This window comes from Mus caroli, chromosome 19 (assembly GCF_900094665.2).
Source record: "Mus caroli chromosome 19, CAROLI_EIJ_v1.1, whole genome shotgun sequence".
Lineage (NCBI taxonomy): Eukaryota > Metazoa > Chordata > Mammalia > Rodentia > Muridae > Mus > Mus caroli.
In genome coordinates, this window is record NC_034588.1 from 57,422,384 (window position 1) to 57,442,178 (window position 19,795).

Sequence of the window (19,795 nt, forward strand, 5' to 3'; positions counted from 1 at the left end):
TGGTACAGTAGTGGCCTCTCCATTGGTCTTCTGTTTCTAGCTGTTTTTTTTCTCCCTCTCTCTTCTACTTCTCTCTCCTTCCCCCTTTTCCTCTTTTTTTTTTCTGTATGTGTATGTATTGCATCGTGCATGTTTGTATATGCATGTTTTTGGATGTGGGTGCATATATGAATGGATAGAGGGACATGTGTATGTGCACATACATGTGGAGGCCCAAGGTTAATGTTGGGAATCAACCTTCACTGTTTCACCTTATTCAATGATGCAGGGTCTTTTAATCAAACCCAGAGTTTGCCAATATGGCTAGTTTTGCTAGCCAGATTGCCTTGGGGATTCCCTGTGTGCCTCTTCTAAGGCTTGAATCTCGGGGGCTGGAGAGTCAAGCTGGGATGTCTTTTGTCACCTGTTGACCACTTGAATGTCAATCAGAGAGGATGGTTTTATGAGGCACATGGGTTTTCCTATTCCCCTCACCCTAAGATGGGCCACTATACCCACCAGGTTTTATGGGAATCTGAATTCCAGTTCTTATAACTTTCACACCAATCACTTAATTGCTGAGCTTTGTTCCCAGATGGTAGCTGCCTTTTCCTTTCTTTCTCCCCTTCTTTCTTTTATTCTGGATCACTGTTTGTTTTTTTTTTTTTAATATTCAGAAATTTTTTGACTTCTCGGAAGATGTTAAAGTGGAGACCCCCTAGAGTACACAAGTCCAGTGACTGTGGTTCCTGCCCCATGTACTCTTGTCTGCAGTCTGCCACAAATATTCAGGCTTTTCCTATGCCTGCTAACCTGATGAGTAGCAATATAGTTTCCAAGTGACATTATCATATCCTTGCTTCTCTGTTTAAGATTTGTGAAGCATTGGACATGTTGCATAACCCCCCTGAGTGCAGAAACAGAATACAAATGATTATCATGGCTATCATTAATCAAAGTCTTATTATATGCTAGATACTAGATTTTTCTGTGCCATTTTCCTGACCTAGGCAAGGTGTCTTTTTTTTTTCCCCAAAGGAATTTGTGGTTTATTACTATGAAGCTCCTTGCCCAAAGTCAGAGGCCCAGCCATCTGTCTTCCCCAGTCGGTGTCTTCTTTATGTTTGAGAGCCTAAAGCCTGAGGTCTGAAGGAGCTGTGAAAAAGCACATGACACCAACAAGCCAGTTGAGGTATCCTCAAGGAAGGAAGGAAGGAGAGAGAGAAGATGAGATGGACCACGGTACCTGAGCATGCAGAAGGCATTATGCTGGCCTCCCAGCTCTGGTAGAGCTACTCTGCCTAGCATAGAGCCCTCATACTTTTACTGGGTGACTGTGTTGAAATTGTTCATTTCTCTGTGACCATCCTTTCTCAGGGCCAGATTTATCTTCAATAGAATGGGAAAGCAAAGATGTTTCAAGGCTAGTTTTGGGAAGATGAGCATACCCTGCTGAAGCTGGCTTCTGCCTGTTACAGTATTGGCTTTGCTCCTGGATGCCTTGTGTGAATCTTGAGTCCCACCTTGCTGCTGGGGTATGTGAATGCTCTTCAGGCAGATGAAACTCAGAGGTGTTAGGCTACTAATGTAGCCTAAGATGGGGGCCCCAGCCTAGGTAAGAAATGGCAAAGACTGGGGATGAAGCTGAGGTTCCCAAACTCCTGGATACCCAGATGCCACTGGGAACTACTATGAGCCTGGGAGCCTGGGGAAGGGGAGCTCTGGCTTAACTTAGGGTTGAGTGTCCATTCTGTGGGAGACTTCACTAGACTTCATTCTAGTGAGGCTCTCACCACTAGCGAGTCAAGCTGGGGTGATGTCTCTTACCACCTATTACTACTTAAATGTCAACGGAGAGGATTGGCTCATTTATGAGCCCAGCTGGAAGATCGTATGGGACCTATGGGTTCTCCTAGTTTCCTCACCCTCAGGCCTTTGAGGAGGCTGCAGGAGAAGCCAGTCTATAGAATGAGCTAGCTATACAGACTTTCCTGATATATCTCCCAGTAGTTGTCTCATTGAGGATATAGCAGACCAGGCTTCCCCTAGGTCTGGGGACTAGGGGCATTGATCTCTTAGGAATGGAAGGAAGGCAATCTTTTGCAGATTAATTCATTTTGTTATCAGCTTGGCTTATGTTCCTTCCTATTGAGTGTGGTTATATCTCAAATCAGGTTAGTTGACTACTCAACATTAGGGGTTGAGGAGCAAAGTGACACCTGGTTGAGGGGAGACTTTTTTATGTTATGCGTTACTCTTCTAGAAGAGTCTGCAGAGTGATATGAAACAGTGACCTCCTCAGTCTGACATTCATGTTCCCCCACTGAGTATTCTGTGGGGCTGAGTAGTATGCCAGTATGGCATATAAATGCTTGTTACCCACCTGCTCCCTCTTTGTTTACACTTCTTGACATGCATCTCTTCTCAGTTGTATTAGGGAAACTCATTTGACTTTCCCCTCCCTCCTCAACACTTACTTCCTGTTTCTTGTCTTTCTGAAACAATTGAGCATGTACCAGCCTTTTGTGGGAAGATGTTGTGGATCCCCTTGGATAGAAAGGAACAATTTATACATGTGTACACGAGGAAGGAAAATAACCAAGGCTCCCTACAAGGCTGAAGAGCAGGTGTGTCTGACCTGGTTCTCCTCACAGAGATGTAAATGTTCATGAGAACCTACCCTGCTACTATAGAATGGAAGAATGGGTTCTGACCAGTCAGCATGTTGTATACTGGCAGGCTGATTCCTTCCCTGGGCTCCAGAAAACTATTTACTCAAACAAGAGACATTGTGTACCCCTAGGTGTCAGATGGGGAACCCTGAAGGAGCAAGTGCTGCAGAGGTTGCAGTTACCTAGATCCTCAATCTGGCAAAACTGGTGAAGGCTTGGCTATCCAGGCATTCAGAAAGTGCCTTGGAAGGAAAGTAGGTGTCACAGTGGAAACCGTAGTGACAGATGCGTGGCCCTGATGCTCCAACCCTGATAGACACTGAGGATTTTCAGTGCTCTAAGATGATGACATTGACCAGGGGATCCTAGGAGAGGCATAAATATACCGAGGACAGGACAGACTCTGGCTGGCCTTGACTATTTTGTCACCACTGGAGGGTTGCTTTTGACATCCTGGCTACCAGCAGGAGACATTATTTTAGGCTTTGGTGAATAACGAGAGTTGAACAACAAACTCACTACTACTTCTCAACTGCCTATGCATTCCACCATATAAAGCTGAACTGGGGAGCAGGATGATGTTCAGTATAGGTCACTCCCATGTTCAGACACTTATTGTGACTTAGCCAGAGGGACAAGAGTCAGAGAGTATGAGGCTCCATGGTCCATAGAGATGGAGGCAAGGAGTTTTGCTATACCCAGTTAATAGCCATTGACCTCTTGGTTTAGCTGTAACAAAGATTCAGGGAACATAGCAGCCAAATAGCATGAGTACAGGAAGAGACCACGAGGATGAAATGTGTTACATTGTTAGAGAGCTCTAGAAGGAAAGGCAATGGCTTCTAAGAGAGTCCTAGGCACAGGACTAGGTTGGTCTTTGTCATTAGTTCTTCACCTGCATCATAGGGTGAATAACTCCTACCTCTTAGGGGTCCTCATGAACATCAACCAAGTTGCAGTGAGTAGTAGGGTCCTTTATACATGGAGCCTGGTGATAGCAGATGTAGGAGGAACAAAAGAGGTAGGCGTTAGGCCTACATCTCTGCAGTCCTGTGGACAGCCCTTTCTGGGGTTACTTTCAGCCAGATCTTCATCTGAAAGTCCACTTTCTTACTCAGGACTGAATCAGTGGCCTTTGCTACTCCAGAATCCGTGGGACTCCTGTGATCCTCAAACCGTCACTAGCATTTGGTCGGTCTTAGCACCCAGACGCCATGCATGGGCTATTGTTCCAGGTGTGCTCCCACCCACCCCCATGGAGATCATGGCTGCCTCCCTGTGCTTATGAAGGTCCCCATGTGGACTTTGAATTCCAGTGAAGTGCTATATTTTTTTCTTCCTGTTTTTGGTAGCTCCAGGGTTGAAATCCAGGGTCTTGTGAGATACACAAGAGTGTGCAAGCACTTGACCACTGAATCACACTCAACTACTGAAACCAGTAGGTGGTCTTTACATTCTTGTTTTATAAATGAGGTTCTGAAATTTTGCCTCAGTTGCCCATTTACAGTCCATGCCAGGCTCACCCCAGCTCCTAGATGCTTCTCAGATCACTGTCAATTTTAACCCCAACTTTGCAATCCCAGGACAGCTATAGGGTTCAGCCCTTTCCTGCCTGGTGGGCCTTCTGCTTTGCTCAGGCCCCATTTGCATGTAGGTCTCCAAGTCTCTGGTCCCAAGCAGTTCCCACTTACACACCTGTCTCATTTTTTCAGCCTCACCTTTGGTTACAGGAGGATGAGGTGGTAGAAGTAAATTGCTTTTTGGTCTGAGCTGGTATGAATTTGCCAAATCAAACATCTAATAAATGCCAAAAAAAATTTTACATGGTTGCTTCTTAATAGGTCAAGCTCATAGTTTTCCATTGAAATGGTTCCATTGCTCAAAAGTGTCTCTGACACAGGAACTGGCCACAGCATCCTTGTTACATTTTATTTGGGATTTGCCACCTCAAAGCATCACCACAATTCTGCGTAAAGAGCATGCTACCTGATGGAAATACTGCTGAAGAACAGGTTAGCTGCCAATACTGGTGCACTGTGCTTTTTGAAGGTTTTCTTTGTTCGGTTAAGAATCCCTGTTTTGTGAAGTCCCTGATGGGTTCCACTGGTTTTGCCAGGAAGCCATGAAATGAATCAAATATCATCACAGCAAAAGCCATTTGGTTTCACAGATGTATTTGTAGAAGCAATTGCAGATCTCACTTCTAGCATGTAATTTTGTATGTTTACATTAGTTTGTATATTAACATGTGCACATGTCCAGTGTATATGTGGAGGCTAGACATACTTAGATATTCCTCCCTCCCCACCCCTCTGTCTGTCTGTCTGTCTTTCTCTACCTGCTTGTCCTCCCCCCCCCCATTTTAATAATGACAGGATCTCTCACTGGTCTGGAACTCATCTAGGTTAACTGGCCAGTGAGCTCAGGTGATATTCCTGTCTCTATCTCTATCTCTATCTCTATCTCTATCTCTATCTCTATCTCTATCTCGTGCTGGGATTATAAGCATAAAAAACAAAATCATGGGTTTGGGGGATTGAACTATCCCCACACCCTTAGCATGTAATTTTTGATTGGAGCATGCATCAAGCATAGTGGAGGAATTTGAACAGCTCTCAGAATGTGCTAGAATGGAATTTGGCTGGGTCCTCTCTCCAGGTCTCTAATATGGCTGGGCAAGAACATTCAAAATCTAACTAGGCAGATGTTTAGTGTGCTCCTGTGTTTCTGGCTTTGGAATATTCACAGAGATAAATGATGGAACTTGTAGTTTCTTTCTCAGAATCACAGGGGTTGGGGTGTGAAATGATTTTTGGTGGTTTAATAGTGCATGAATATATTATATACTTTTAAAAATATATGCTGTAAGAAATAAAATCACAACTATAGCCCAAACCCTGTATGTTACAGTGGAGAAAGGCTAAGTTGAAAGTATGAAAGGGACTTGATTAAAACTAAGATAAATAAGATGTCAAAGTCACTACTATTCCAAATTGTTTCACAATAGGTACATTCTTTAGCTAGTCTCATCACTGTACAAGCAAAGAGTGTGCCCTCACAAATTGAGAAGACTTAGATGTAATTTAGCAGTGTGATCCTGTGGGACCACCCTGTGTGTCACTGCTAAAATCTTTCAATGTAGGACATGGCTATATTTCGACAATTGCCACATAGGTTTTGGTTTGGGTAAAGGTAGCTTATGTGTGGCTGATGTTTGGAAAAGATGTTCAGGTATGTGTCATGCTGGTGGGATCTTTACTGGTGTTATCATCTAATCCTCAGAAAATTCTGGACTGTCCCTATTGTGAGCTGAGCTGAGGAAACAGGCTTATAGATGTGACATGATTTTTCTAATGTAATGTAACTATTAATTAACTGAGAGAATTTGTATTAAAGCCCAGGCCTACTGAACTTCTAATTAAACTCTTAACCTCTATGCCCACGTAGCATCAATCTAAGAGATGATCCTTGCCGCCCTAGGATGTAATCCTAGGAAGTTTCTTGGGCCAAAAGAATGGTAGGCTGTAGTAAGGGATGTTTGAGAGTAAAATAGAATGTTTTCTGAATCCAGACATGATCATGCCCTTTGGCTAAAAGCTTGAGTGTGAGTATCTTGAACAATTTCTTGTATGAATGATATCTCCAGTAAGTCAGTTTGTTGCCTCTTGTTTGTCAGCAGGAACCCTGGCTCCTATGTCTCTGCTCTACAGATGTTTTCTGATCTAACTTGGCTGCTGCAGCTCCAGCCACCACATTGTTTCAAGGAAGTAGAAAAAAGGAAAAAGGGTACCTTCACAATTCTTTCAACAATCAACTATCATGAGAGTTTTTCTGGAAGTTGATCATCCATCTTTTCAGTTCACCGGCCACTTGGTTGTCAGGGAGTCTGTCCACACACGAATATGGGTCTGGATAACCAAAGTCCTGCCCTTAGAGTGCTTTTTGTGGTGTGACTACTAAAGAACCCATCAGTTAAATGGAGAGGAAAAGTCACCTAGCTCATGTGTCTGTTTTTGTTTGTTCAGGTGGGTTTTTGTGTTTAATTAGAGCATATAGCCATAGCCCACCATGTCTTTTGCTTGCTGAGAAGATCAGAGGCACTTTTGAATCCAAATTAGTTCAGCTTTCCAGATGCCACCCTCTAAACAGCACAAGCTGTTTAGAGCCGAGCTGAGGAAACTGAGGCTTATAGATGTGACATGATGTGCCTCTCACCTGCACCCTGGGCCAGCTGCCATCTAGTTTCATAGAGCCCTTTCTTTAGTGGGATGTTGTTCAATACAGCCCATGGCTAGTGTGGAGCTTTGGTAGCTCATCCTCTCTGCCCCTCTCCTTATGCACTAAAGCCTGGCTTCACCTTGGGATTCTCATCTCTCAGGAGTTCACCCTGACTGATCCTCAGAGCTGCAAGCCCCATTCTGGGGATGACTACTCTACATGCCAGAGCCTGCTTCCAGAAAGCCTCTTCTAGAGTGAGTGTTTTCACATGGGTCTGAAATGAGCCTTTCTACTTGGAGGGAGTCAGGATGCTGGTCTGTGGGAAGAAAGCGAGGAGAAGTTCCTGAAGTGGGTGTGGGGTACCCACTGGTAGTTTCCTCCTGTGCTCTTTGTTCTGTGATTACCTCAGAGCCTTGTGGTAAAGAGGTTGGAGAGATATTTCTTGGGGTGTTAGAAATAAAATGTTATTAATATGCTAATTACAGCAGGTTCATTTGCCATTAAGGCAGGTCCTGCAGAGCCTCCCTTTGGCAACTGTTGATGTTCTGCTCTAGAAATAGAAAGCCTATCTTGACTTTCTCACGATCAGCCCACTTTTACCTTGGATTTAGCAGGTCCAGTCTGGCTCCTGGCAGTGAAGGCTAGATTGTGATAGGGTGAGGGAGGTGTGACACATTTCAGAAAGCAGTCAGTGGGGAGATTGTGCAGTATGTAAAAGTGTTTCTGTACAAGCATAAGGTCCTGAGTTCCACCTCAGATCCCATGTACAAAAGCTGAGTGTGGTGGACACTTGTAATCTCATAAGCGTAAAGGTAGATGAAGTCAGATCTCTGGGGCTCACTGGCCAGCCAGCCTAGTCTCCTTGGCCAGTTCCAGGCCACTGAGAGACCCTGTTTCTTTGGCCTGTACAAACACACACACACACACACACACACACACACACACACACACACACACACAGAGTGAGGAGCCTCAAAGATCCATGGATTTTGGGGTGGGTGCTATGTTAACTGTTCTTGTCAGTGGACTTCTAAGCATTGTTTCTATGTGTGTTTGACTTTAGCTTTAGATTAATGAGCCAGATGCCCTTTCTTCCACATCACTTTTGTCCCAGAACAGTGGTTCTCAACCTTCCTACTGTTGTGGCCCCTTAATACAGTTCCTTATGTTGTGGTCACCCCAACCATAATATTATTTTTGTTGATACTTCGTGACTGTAATTTTGCTACTGTTATGAATCATAATTCAAATGTCTGCTATGAAGATGGTCTTAGGCAACTCCTGTGGAAGGATCATTGACCACCAAAAGGGTTGTGACCTACAGGTTGAGAACCACTGTCCTAGAAGTACCTGGTTTATGGGAAAACAAAATGGCAGCCTCCCAGCCAAGAACAATATTTGTTTGGAAACCTGAGAGAAGAGTGGCCTGTTTTCACTGAAGGTGGATCCCTGAGGATAAGAATCAGTGTGACCAATCCCTCTAGCTTACTGAGGAGCTAGGAGTGAAGAAGTCTACCCTCTCTGAATTGCTGGGGATTTTCATTCACTGGCATGCAAGAGAGTAATCCTTTGTTGAACTGAGGTTGTCTGGTAATGATCATAGGACTTTTTTTTGAAGAGACATAGGAGAATAATATGTTACTAATATACTTCATTCACAAAGTCAACGATATTTATTAAACAACTATTATCTGCCAGACTAGTCAGGCACTATAGATATGCTAGGGAGCATTCCAGTTACTATGCTCAAATGATGAGGAGATGTAGAACAATGCTTTGTTTCTACAGAGTCTCTGGGTTGGGGTTCAAACATAGTAAAGTCCAGATGTTTAATTTCCTCTACATAGTATTTGAAATCTCAGTTTTAAGATTTTTAAAGCTGAGAACTGAAAGTAATTCACTTGTTGTCTGGCTGTTGGTGGGCCTTCTGTTCTTTGCCATGTGGCCATACCGTGTGTCTGAGGCTCCCCCTACAACATGGTGATTGATACAAAGGAGCATTTCAAGAGTTAATAGCTATACCTGTTTTGTGGCCTAACCTGAAATCAGAAGAATCACATTTATCATGTTCTGTTAGTTGGAATAGTGATGAGCCCTTTATGCAGATCCACCCCTTCATTAGCAGCATATGGATATAGGGAGATGTATGTATGTATATCTCAAGAAGTGTATAAGAGGTTGAGAGATATGCCTCAACAGTTAAAAGAAAATACTGCTTTTTTAAAAGGATCCCATGAGTATGATTCCCAGAACTCATGTCAAGTGGTTCACAATGGCCTTTAACTCCAGTTCTAACACTTTCTTATGTTGTCCAAGGGCACTGTAATCATGTATACACATGCCTACTCATGCATAGACACACATACATACATACATACATACATACAATAAAAAATAAGGAAAAAATTAAAAGCAGTGTCAGAGAGACTTGAAAAGATGAGTGAGAAAGAAGGTATAACAAAGAACAAAGCGGATTTGAAGAATAAAACTTTCCAGAATGAAATAAATAGCAGATCCATATTGGTATATGAAAAAAATTAGAAAAGAGTAATTTGTATTCAAATAAGTAAACTAATGTTGGAATGCAGCTGGAATGTTTACAGGTGGAAATAATCAGAAGTCAGGACTGGTGAGAAGACTCAACCAATAAGGGTTCCCTACAAATTGTCCTTTAATCTCCACACGCATGCTATGACATCTGCACCCCTTGCCCCCTACAGAAAAAAAAAAGAGAGCGGGAGAGGGAGGGGGAGAGGGAGGAGAGGGAGAGGGAGAGAGAGAGAGCGAGGGAGAGAGAGAGAAGGGAGTGAGGGAGGAAAGAAAAGGAAAGAAAAGGAAAGAAAAGAAGGAAAGAAGGAAAGAACATTCAGCCAGCTCTTCAGCAGAGTCTGTAGGGAGATTTACCTTCTCGTAGGGAACTCTTCTGAAAGTTGACAAAGGAAAGTTACTTTACCAGAATTTGCTCTGACAACCTTTTTTTTAGCCACTTAAAAATGCTGACCTATTTGTGGGTTCCTCACTGTCAGAGAGGATGGAAAAGCAACTATGCCCATACAAGAACAGCATGTGGGTGAGGCTCAGGCTAGGGAAAGAAAAATTTCCGGTGACCTGTGAGGTATGAAGGAACCAGGGACACCTGGAGTCTTCAGTTTAAATAGTGAAGTAATGCTAGGCCCTTCACCCTCTCAAAGGTCAGAGACTGATCTAGAAGTGGTGTTTTCCCCTTTTAAATGGCAGAGAAGGATTGGGCAAGACCTGGTCATTTGTTCATAAATACTGGTTAGCCCTATTTATGCTACAACGATAAATTGCCCAAAAGAAGGCAGTGTGGCCTTCTACTGTGGAAGCTGTTGCTTTGCTCTGGGCATATTCCCTTGAGCTGGAAACTGATTCAATACTACTTGGGGGAACCTACAAGGGGACCTATGTCAAGTCTGAAGGTCTGTTTCTTGTGAAACAGAGGCTGAGACACCATCATCAAGGCATATTGTAGCAGTGTCTGACTGTGCAATTTGGCACTTAAAAGTCAGGCAGATGTTTATACTGGCCATGACTACTAATCCTGCCTTTTAAATCCTTGAGCCTCAAGAAAGACATCAGTTTCGATTCTTGTTGCCTTGGTCACACTGCAGAGGTCTAAGTCCAGGTTACCATTTACCAGTTCTGTGAGAGTTGATTGGCATTACTCAATTTTGAATGTAGTACAGTGGCCTCAGAATAGGAAGTGGGAAGTAAATGAACATTGGGTAGCACCACAGTTGGCTCTTGTGATGATTATTATTCTTCACCATCAACTGCATTTAGAATCCTCTAGGAGACACAGCTCTGTACATTTCTCTTTTCTTTTTTCTCTTTTCTTTTTTCTTTTTGTTTTGTTTTGTTTTTCGAGACAGGGTTTCTCTGTATAGCTCTGGCTGTCCTGGAACTCACTTTGTAGACCAGGCTGGCCTCGAACTCAGAAATCCACTTGCCTCTGCCTCCCAAGTGCTGGGATTAAAGGCGTGTGTAACTCTGTACATTTCTGTGAGGATATTTCTAGAGAGTTTTAACTAAGGATAGAAGCCTACTGTGACTTTGGCAACACTAAGCCATATACTAGGGCCTTAGTGATAATAAGTAGAGTTGAGCACTAGCATTCACTGCTTCCTGACTGTAGATGAAATGTGACCAGCTGCTTCACTTGCCCACTTCCATGCCTTTTACACCATGATGGACTGCATCTCTTCTTAATCTGTGAGCCCAGATAAACCCTTCTTTTCTTAGATTGCCCTTCATTTCTTTTTTTTTTCTAAAAAGTTTTAATTGATCCAATTACATGTATGTAAGTTATAAAGCATTAGCCAAAATTTCTGCTTTCAGAGCTGTTCTCTTGCTGCCCATTCTGTTTCTTCTCTTGTGTTTCCAACTGTAGACCAAATCATAGATGATTTGGTCCATTCACTGGTTCTATAGCTCTTTGTTTAATGAGCAGAGTAAGTCTGGTCCCTCAGACTCTTCAAGGGACCTTAGATATAACCTACAGAATGAAAACTCTGTATGTTCCCAGGGACAAAACACTTGTCGCAGATCCCCAGTCCCTACACATATAGGAAAAACAATTGGCAGCTGCAGGCACTGTGTTGACCTCTGCTGTTAAAGTCTTTCCATTTACCCTGGCATGAAGTCGGATACCATAGCCACAACAAGCTATATCCTTGGAAATATCCTGCTTTTATTTATTTGTTAAGGCAGATTCTTACTATGAAATCCTGGCTAACCTAGAAAGCTATCTATCTATCTATCTATCCATCTATCTATCTATCTATCTATCTATCTATCTATCTATCTATCTACACACACACACACACACACACCCCAGGGTGATCTCGAACTTGGCAGTGGTCCCCCTTCCTCTACCATCTTGAGGTAAACATGTGCTTTTAGATATTTGAGGACCTTAATTCCTCAGTCTTTTATTTGCACCATGAGAGGAATGAGGCCTCGATGCACTATTATAGGTCAAGTTGAAAGAAGTCAGTGGGTGCACTGCATTTGAAGCAACACCCGGGGCTTGCATTGCCTGACAAAGCAACATCCGAAATTGTTTAGATTTAGTGGATATAAGCAGGTGAACCCTCTGTTTCAGTTAACCCCTTATGGGCAGTTGATGAAGGTAGTAAATAAAAGAAATATGGCAAGAATGTCTAGTGCTTATGATAGATAAATGGTATTGACAGAGAATCTGCCATATGCCAGGCAGTATGCTGAATATGTTGATCCATACTTATGAGATCCATTTAGGTCCCAGAAAATAAAACTTTGTGGTGGTGGCCATGCATTTAGTACACAGTGTGTCAGACAATGTAGGTTCAGTTGCTATAACAAAGACACTCCTCCTCCCCATCCACTAAAACTGATAAACTAACTTCAATGAGAAACTACTTCTCTCTTAAGGAACAGTGTACTGTGAGGGCTAGGATTTTTATGGAAACTCTTATCTTTGATTATTAAATTTTTAGCCTCTATTTATCATTTAGTTAACAGCTTGTAGGATGTTGTCTTCATTGATATGGTCCAAGATGACCCAACCTTGTTTGTATTATGACTGTGGGAGTTGGAGAAAAGGAAAGGGCCTACATATGACTGTAGATGATCTACCAGTGTTTTCCTGTTCCTGGCTCTCTACTATCTCATTCCTGACCTAAAACTGGTCACCATCAGGGAAAAGCTTAGAGCGCTTTGGTCAGGGATGGTAGTTGTTTCTGCTTAAATCACTAATGCCTAATCACCATGTCTAATACCATGTAGAGCACAAAGTGGATTGGTTTTAAAGAGACCAATCATGAAGACTTGAGTTTGATTCCGAGTACCCCTGTAACAAGTTGGATGTAATGGTACATGCTTGTAATCCTAGAACTGGAGTGGTAGATACAAGTGGATCTCTGGGGCTTGCTGGCTAGACCCTGGTCCCCATGAAAGATGCTGTCTCAAAAAATAACTATTTTCTTGATCTGCACATACACACTGTGCCAGTATGCAACCACCCTCCCGACATACACACACACACACACACACACACACACACACACACACGCAACAAATAATGTATAAAAATTTAAAAACTAAACTAAAGGGGACAATTCCTGAAGAATACCTGAAGTTGATCTCTACTCTCCACATGCATGTACTCACAAGTATAAATATGCATACACACCTGTGCATACTTATACACAAAGGGATGGGGGAAGTCACCCCCAGCCAAAGAACTGAAGAAGTGAGAATGCCTATATGATGGGGTAGAAACTGAGGCAATTAACAACCAGCATGAAGTACATCCTGAAAAATTCCTTCTGAGGTGGAGATCTGCAACTTCTTAGATTGAGCCCAGAGGTGAGAATGACCTGTTGGTTCTTCTGCCCTGACCCTAACTTTGAACCTTGTATGTAAATTGTGCTTTCAAGTTGGAGATTTAGGTGCTGCTTTTGGGAGGAAATGGATACTTAGAACATTTTCTCTCCTAGAGCCAGTGACTTAGGCTGTGCTGCCCGGGTGAGCACCAGTCACCAACCCTAGGGGGTCCTTGCTCAGTACAAAGCATAGGCACAGCCCAGCCTTTCAGAACCCAGGCTTATGAGGACTTGCCTGGGGAGCTTTCCAATGTGACAAAGTGATTTTTGAGAAGTTCTGAATTTACCTTTATTATTATATTTTCCTGAGCAAATCCCTTTTCAAATTAATTGCTTAGAAGGAAAACCAAGAAACATGGACAGTTCCAGTATGGAAATTTTCAGTGACAAACAGCCATAGTGGGTTACATTTCAAGACCAGTTAGAAACAAGGATTTTACCAAAATTGTGGTTTTGATCAGCCCAGTAACTTTTTTCCTTTTCCCAGGTATCACTCATTTTAAGTCACCTGGGAAGATTTCTTTTAGGTTTCCCATCAGGTAAATATCTGTTTCAGGGCTGCCAAAGGGAAGAAAGGAGCAGAATCCGGGAGCAGTGTGCCAGCTCTGAGGAAGCTGATGGGGTCTAGACAGTTATGAGATGTGGGAACTCTTAAAATGGGAAGAGGCAAAGAGAAGCATGTGTTTGGGGTTCTTCCTGAGTCTATTCAGTGTTTGTATAGCCGAGAAAGCTTTAATCTAAAATAAGTGGTATTTGGCAAGAAGTGGTACTGCATGCTGACAAATTGATTGTGCTCTTTTACTGAGATAAAAATGAAAATTCATGAGGCATTTTGTTTTCTTTGCCCTGATGATTAAAGTGTCTACTTGGCTCCATGCTGAGAAGGCCCTTGAAGATTTATATAAGACACCTGTATGGCATCCATCACAGGCTTCTGGGCTGACAGAGCAGCTCTGCCTTGTGGTGTTCAAAGTGTCAGGTATGAGGAAGGAGGCTAAAATGGCCTCCAGTGGGGTCCCTGAACCAGACTTGGGTGGGGTCCTTTAGTGAGGATTTTGGAATGAAAAAAAAAGATTTATTTATTTATTTGGGGGGCGGGGGGCTGGAGAGATGGCTCAGCTGTTAATAGCTCTGGCTGCTCTTCCAGAGAACTCAGGTTCAATTTCTAGCATATACATAAAAGAAAAAAAATCCTATTTTGTAAAATAAAGTTTTTTTTAATCTTATAAGTACAAGAATTTTGCCTTTATGCATACAGTGCACTATGTATATGCCTGGTCCCTGCAAAGATCAGAAGAAGCAGCTGAATCCCCTGGAGCTAGAGTGGTTGTAATCCTCCATTTGTGTGCTGGGAACCAAATCTATGTTCTCTGCAAGAGCAGCAAGTGCCCTTAAGTGCGGAGTGATCTCTCCAGACCCTTTGAATGTTTTTTTTTTTCCAAATTTTAAAATTACATTTTATTTATGGGTTGGATTTGTGTATGCCATTCTGCAAATGTGAGATTAGAGGGCAACATGCAGTAGTAAGTTCTATATGGATCCTGGGACTCAAGGTTGTTGGAATTGGTGGCATGTGTCTTTATACTCTGAATCATGTTGACAGCCTAGGGTCCTGAAGTTTTAGTAAAGGACTTACTCATCTGTTGCTCACATGGAAGGGACTTTGTTTCTTTTAACGCTGAACACATCCTGGCCTAGCATAGGGAGAAATTTGGAATTGCAATATTCACATGCAGCCATTCGCTAGCTATTGCTGCCTTGGGTTTTATGTAGCTCAGACTGGCCTCAAAAGCCTAGGCATGTAGCCAAAGACGACCTTTAACTTCTGATTTCCTATTCCTATTCCTCAAGTGTTAGAATTACAGATGTGTATCAACATACCTGTACATATGTTATTGTGAATCAAACCCAGGGCCTTGTTTGTATTAGACAAGTACCAACTCAGCTAGAACTTTAGCTCTTACTGTACCTGAAACTCACTATATAACCCAGATTGTCCTTGAACTCATAGAAATCTCCTGCCTCAAACCATATGAGTGTCTGGTCCTATATTATTAGGTCCTAATCTGTTCATTTACTGGACCAGCAAGAGTCATTTCTCATGGCTCTGTGTCTGGCTCTGTTCTAGGTTCCTGGATGTTTTAGAAGTGAAGCATTCTAGTCCTCTGCTTACTCTGAGGCAGACTAACCCTGTTTATATTCCTGTCCTGTTGGCTTAAAGTCTCTCCTTTGGGCACTTGGGACTTGAAGGAACACCAGATTTGTTTGGACAAGTTCTCAGGGCTTTTATTTTTAAATCATTCTTACTATTTGTATAATTTATTGGTGATTTCATAAGAATCTAGATTGTCCCAAACACTACAGGTAAAAGATAGTAAGACAGAGAGGACTCACAGCTTAACTAAGGAGGCAAGGCTGCTTCTTAGAACAGTAGCCAAAGGCATGGGACAAAATGTGAGTTGCACAATCCTGTATGGTACATGATTCAGAAGTGAAGATTCAGGAAGGTGAAGTCAGGTCCCACTTTCTGTGACAAGACTAGGAGGGCATCCCAACTCAATCTCTTAGCTGGACTGGCAAGTGCATGTAGATACCTATTTGACAGCTAGTCCTGGGCAGTCATGTTTTTCCAGACCTCATCTTCTGGAGGATGGCTGCTCTAGACTCATGGGGCAGAGGCAGTCTAGATCTAAATGGACCCACGGATATCTGGATTACTTAGTGTCTTACTTTTCCTGTTGCTATGATAATTATACCCTGACAAAAGCAACTTAAAGGAGAAAGGATTTATCTTGACATATAGTTGAGGGTACAAGTTATGATGGTGGGGAAGGCATGGCTTGCAAGAGCTTGAGGCAGCTGGTTACATTGCATCTGAAAAAAGGAAGTGGAGAAATGAAATGTTCCTACTCAGCTCACTTTCTCCTTTTAATTCAGTACTGGACCTCAACCCATAGAATAGTGCTGCCCACAGTGAATAGGTCTTCTCATCTCAATGTAGACAGTTCCACACAGACATGCTAAGAGCCTAACCTAATCCAGAGACTCCCTCACAGGTATACTCAGAGCTTTGTCTCCTAGGTGATTCTAGATCCTGTAGTTTGACACATTAACTATCATTCTTGGGTACCTCTTATTCCATATGAAGGTTGTCACCTGGTGGCATTGACATAATATCACCTACATTTTAGATTCAGGTCCTTGTCTGTTGTTACTGTGGATTTCAAGAATGCAGGCCAGATCTGTAGTCAGCAGAAACTGTGGTCAAACCCCAGCACTGCCTCTTGCTGGCTCCTTGACCTTATGCTGACTCTGATTAGGGCTTTATTTTCAAGCATCTGAAATACAGAGTGGTTATAGTACCTGTGGTGGTTTGGCCCAGGGGGTGGCACTATTAGGAGGTGTGGCCTTCTTGGAGTAGGTTTGGCTTTGTTGGAGAAAGTGTCACTGTGGGGATGGGCTTTGAGACCTTCTCCTAGCTGCTTGAAAGAGCCAGTCTTCTCTTAGCTGCCTTCTGGTCAAGATGTAAAACTCTTGGCTCCTCTAGTACCATGCCTGCCTGGACAGTACCATGATGATAATGGACTGAACCTCAAAACCAGTAAGCCAGCCCCAATTAGAGTTGCCTTGGTCATGGTATCTCTTTACAGCAATGAAAACCTTATCTAAGACAATATCTTCCCATAGACAACTGAAGGCTACATGAGACAGGTATGTGGTGTCTAGGATGGTATTTAACATACAGCAAAGTAGCTCTGTTTTTGTTACCTACTATTGCTTCAGTTTTATTTTATTATTATTATTTTATATACCTGGTAACAAAATAGGAAGGCCACTGTCTGACCTAAACCCTTCTCTTTCCTAAAAGTAGCTCTGACAAAAAATCTTTATCTAAATTCTGACATCAGAGACTGGAGAGGTGGCTTCATCAATACAAGCATGAGGATCTGAATTTAGATCTCCAGCACACATGCAGGAGGCTAGATGCATTAGTACATGTCCCTATTCCTGACACCAAGGAGACACTGAGGAGGCAGAACTTGATGGACCCCTGGAGCTTTCTGGTTGGCCAGTCTAGGTGAATTGGTGAGCTCCAGGTTCAATGAGAATGTATTAGAAAATACAGTGGACAGTAATTGAGGAAGAAACCCAGCATTGGCTTCTGGATTTCACACACATGCTCATTCACATGTATGTGTACTCTCACACATACATTACATACACACATGTACTTGTTTATGCACACACAGTCCCAACATCAACAGGTGACATCTCTAAGCAATATCTAAGTCTAGATCTCTGCTCCCCTGTACTAGATCCTGGTAAAACACCTTCTTCCTCTGATCTCTATCTGAAACAGACATTGGGTAAACTCTTATGCCTGTGAGCACACCTCTATTTCCCTCTTTAGCATTTACAACTCCTCATTAGACTAAAGCCAGGCTAATCACAGGTGGAAGGCTTGAAAGAAGGAGTTGATGTAGTTTGATATTTGCCAAACTATACCAAAGATCTGGGTTATAGTCCAACGGGTCAAACCCATGATGGCTTGGAGGAAGAAATAGAGGAGGGCCTTCCTGTATTTTTTTTCTCTGCATGCCAAGAATGAGAACTGAAGAGCAGATTGAGTTTCCTGCTAAGACTGGTGTCTTTGCACCAGGATGAGAAAGAGTCTTGGGTACTGATTGGTGAAATGCCTGCCATGAATACACAGGCTAAGACTGAATTTTTCATTGGGAATCATGTTGAAGGAAATCATGTTGAGGACTGAGAAATTGCTAACCTAGAGACATCAGGACTTTTGGGAGACTATTATTACTACACCTTCCCAGGAATTCACTTTTCAAGCTACATTTGGCTGCATAGCTGTTAGCCTTACTATACCCTGGCCAGTGGTCCAGGAAGAAGCAGGGACACCTGGTCAGGGTTGGGGATGCTGCAGCTCTGACTGGTACTGAGAGTCTAGCAAGTCACCTGGTCTTCCTTTATTGCTGTTGAATGGGAGGCATATTACTAACAATTAACTATCACCTAGTGCTTTTGGGTGACCCTCATTTCCAGTATATTGACCATAGAGGGATGTCCAGGGAATGGCCTGAGATTTGGAAGTAGCATTGTTGCTTCCACTAGTTTGCTGCTCCATAGCTCATTCTTTTTGTGCATACACCCATTCTGCTGCTTGGGCCAAGTGCTGCTGTAGGTACACAGTAGTGAGCCAGACCTTATTATGGAATTTAGTATTGGAACCACCTGGTAAACTTCCACAAAACATTCATTCTACCTCAGTGTTGATATAGTCTGTCTGGGAGTGGCCTGGATATTGACTCTCCTAAAATTTTACAGGTCTGAGAGAAAACAAACAAATAAACAACCAAATGAAAGAATGCCCGAGTTAAGGGATGGCATCCCTAGAATGGTTGCTGCAGGGCCCCAGCATGGAGAGCATCATCCACTCTAAGCCAGGCTGTCCTTGGTTGCTCTGTGGTAGGCCTGGACTTAGATCACTGGGGAGTTCTGCCTCAGCTTGGGAAGTAAAACAGAGTTCCGAGCACCACCCGTTTTTTACCCCCTGCACAAAACTGGATGACTGATGGTCACAGATCTTTGCTTTCCAGGCTCTTCATTTGTGAAAATTTCAACATTTGTGAAATTTAAAATTTGTGAAAGTTTATTAAAATAGAAGCGAGCATAGGATTTGCATTTATGTTTCCTACTTCCTCCCAGCATTCAGAAGAAGCAGCACTGATATTCCAGGTGACTTTTCTGCTGCAGGGTACCATGTCCTCTGAGTAGTGTGCAGAAGTGAGGTTTTCAGTCACTGAGATGCTTTGCAGATGAGATCAGTTCACGTCCAGTGCTTCCTCTCCTTTTGGAATTGGTAAGTTAGAGTCAGACCTGGAACTCAGCTCCTGACTCTGTCTCCAGCTCTTCTTAGGATTCTGGGTCCTTCTCCCCTAACTGGTCCTCCCATCTCCCTCACCCTACCCCTTAATTTATTAGTTATTCATTCCATTCCTACTGTGAGAAGATATCTAAGTTGTCTGCTTTTTGTACTTTAGGAATGAGAAGGAGGTCATTGCCTGACTGAGGTTAGGGTACTTTGTAGGGGCCATATCTCCACACTCTGACAATCTCAGCCTTAGCCCCTTCCTGGACTTCCAGATACCTTTCTGATGCACTTTGAGGGTCACCCAAAAGCACCCTGCCCCTGCAACCCATGGTACCTAAATCTTTCTTCAAAGCTACAGGCATGCACTCTTCTTTCCCTCCTACTGGCAACCTGGGCTCAAAAAAAAAAAAAAAAAAACAAAACAAAAAAAACCCATTGGCTTTGACATGTGACTTCTGTAAGTGCCACCAACTGTGTAAAACCTGGGCTTTCTATTTATGATATTCCCAAGATATGTGACAAGCACAAGGCACTGGTAAAACTAGAGACCAGAATGAGGGGGAAAAGAGACACAGGAAGATGGCATTTGGTGAGGGTGTGTTTGTGTAATGTGCCATATGTCATTTTTATTCATATACAACATCATTCTT

The 19,795-nt window shown here is 42.8% G+C and overlaps 1 protein-coding gene and 1 non-coding gene across 2 annotated transcripts in view; one reads left to right on the forward strand and one right to left on the reverse strand.

Annotated features, from left to right (window-relative positions):
• Grk5 (G protein-coupled receptor kinase 5) overlaps window positions 1-19,795 on the forward strand; it is a 198,959-nt gene that overhangs the window by 103,247 nt on the left and 75,917 nt on the right. The gene's annotated exons all lie outside the window — the stretch shown is intronic.
• LOC115030050 lies at window positions 11,451-11,577 on the reverse strand. Its single transcript, XR_003835641.1, has one exon. It is a non-coding gene; the product is annotated as a small nucleolar RNA SNORA44 (small nucleolar RNA).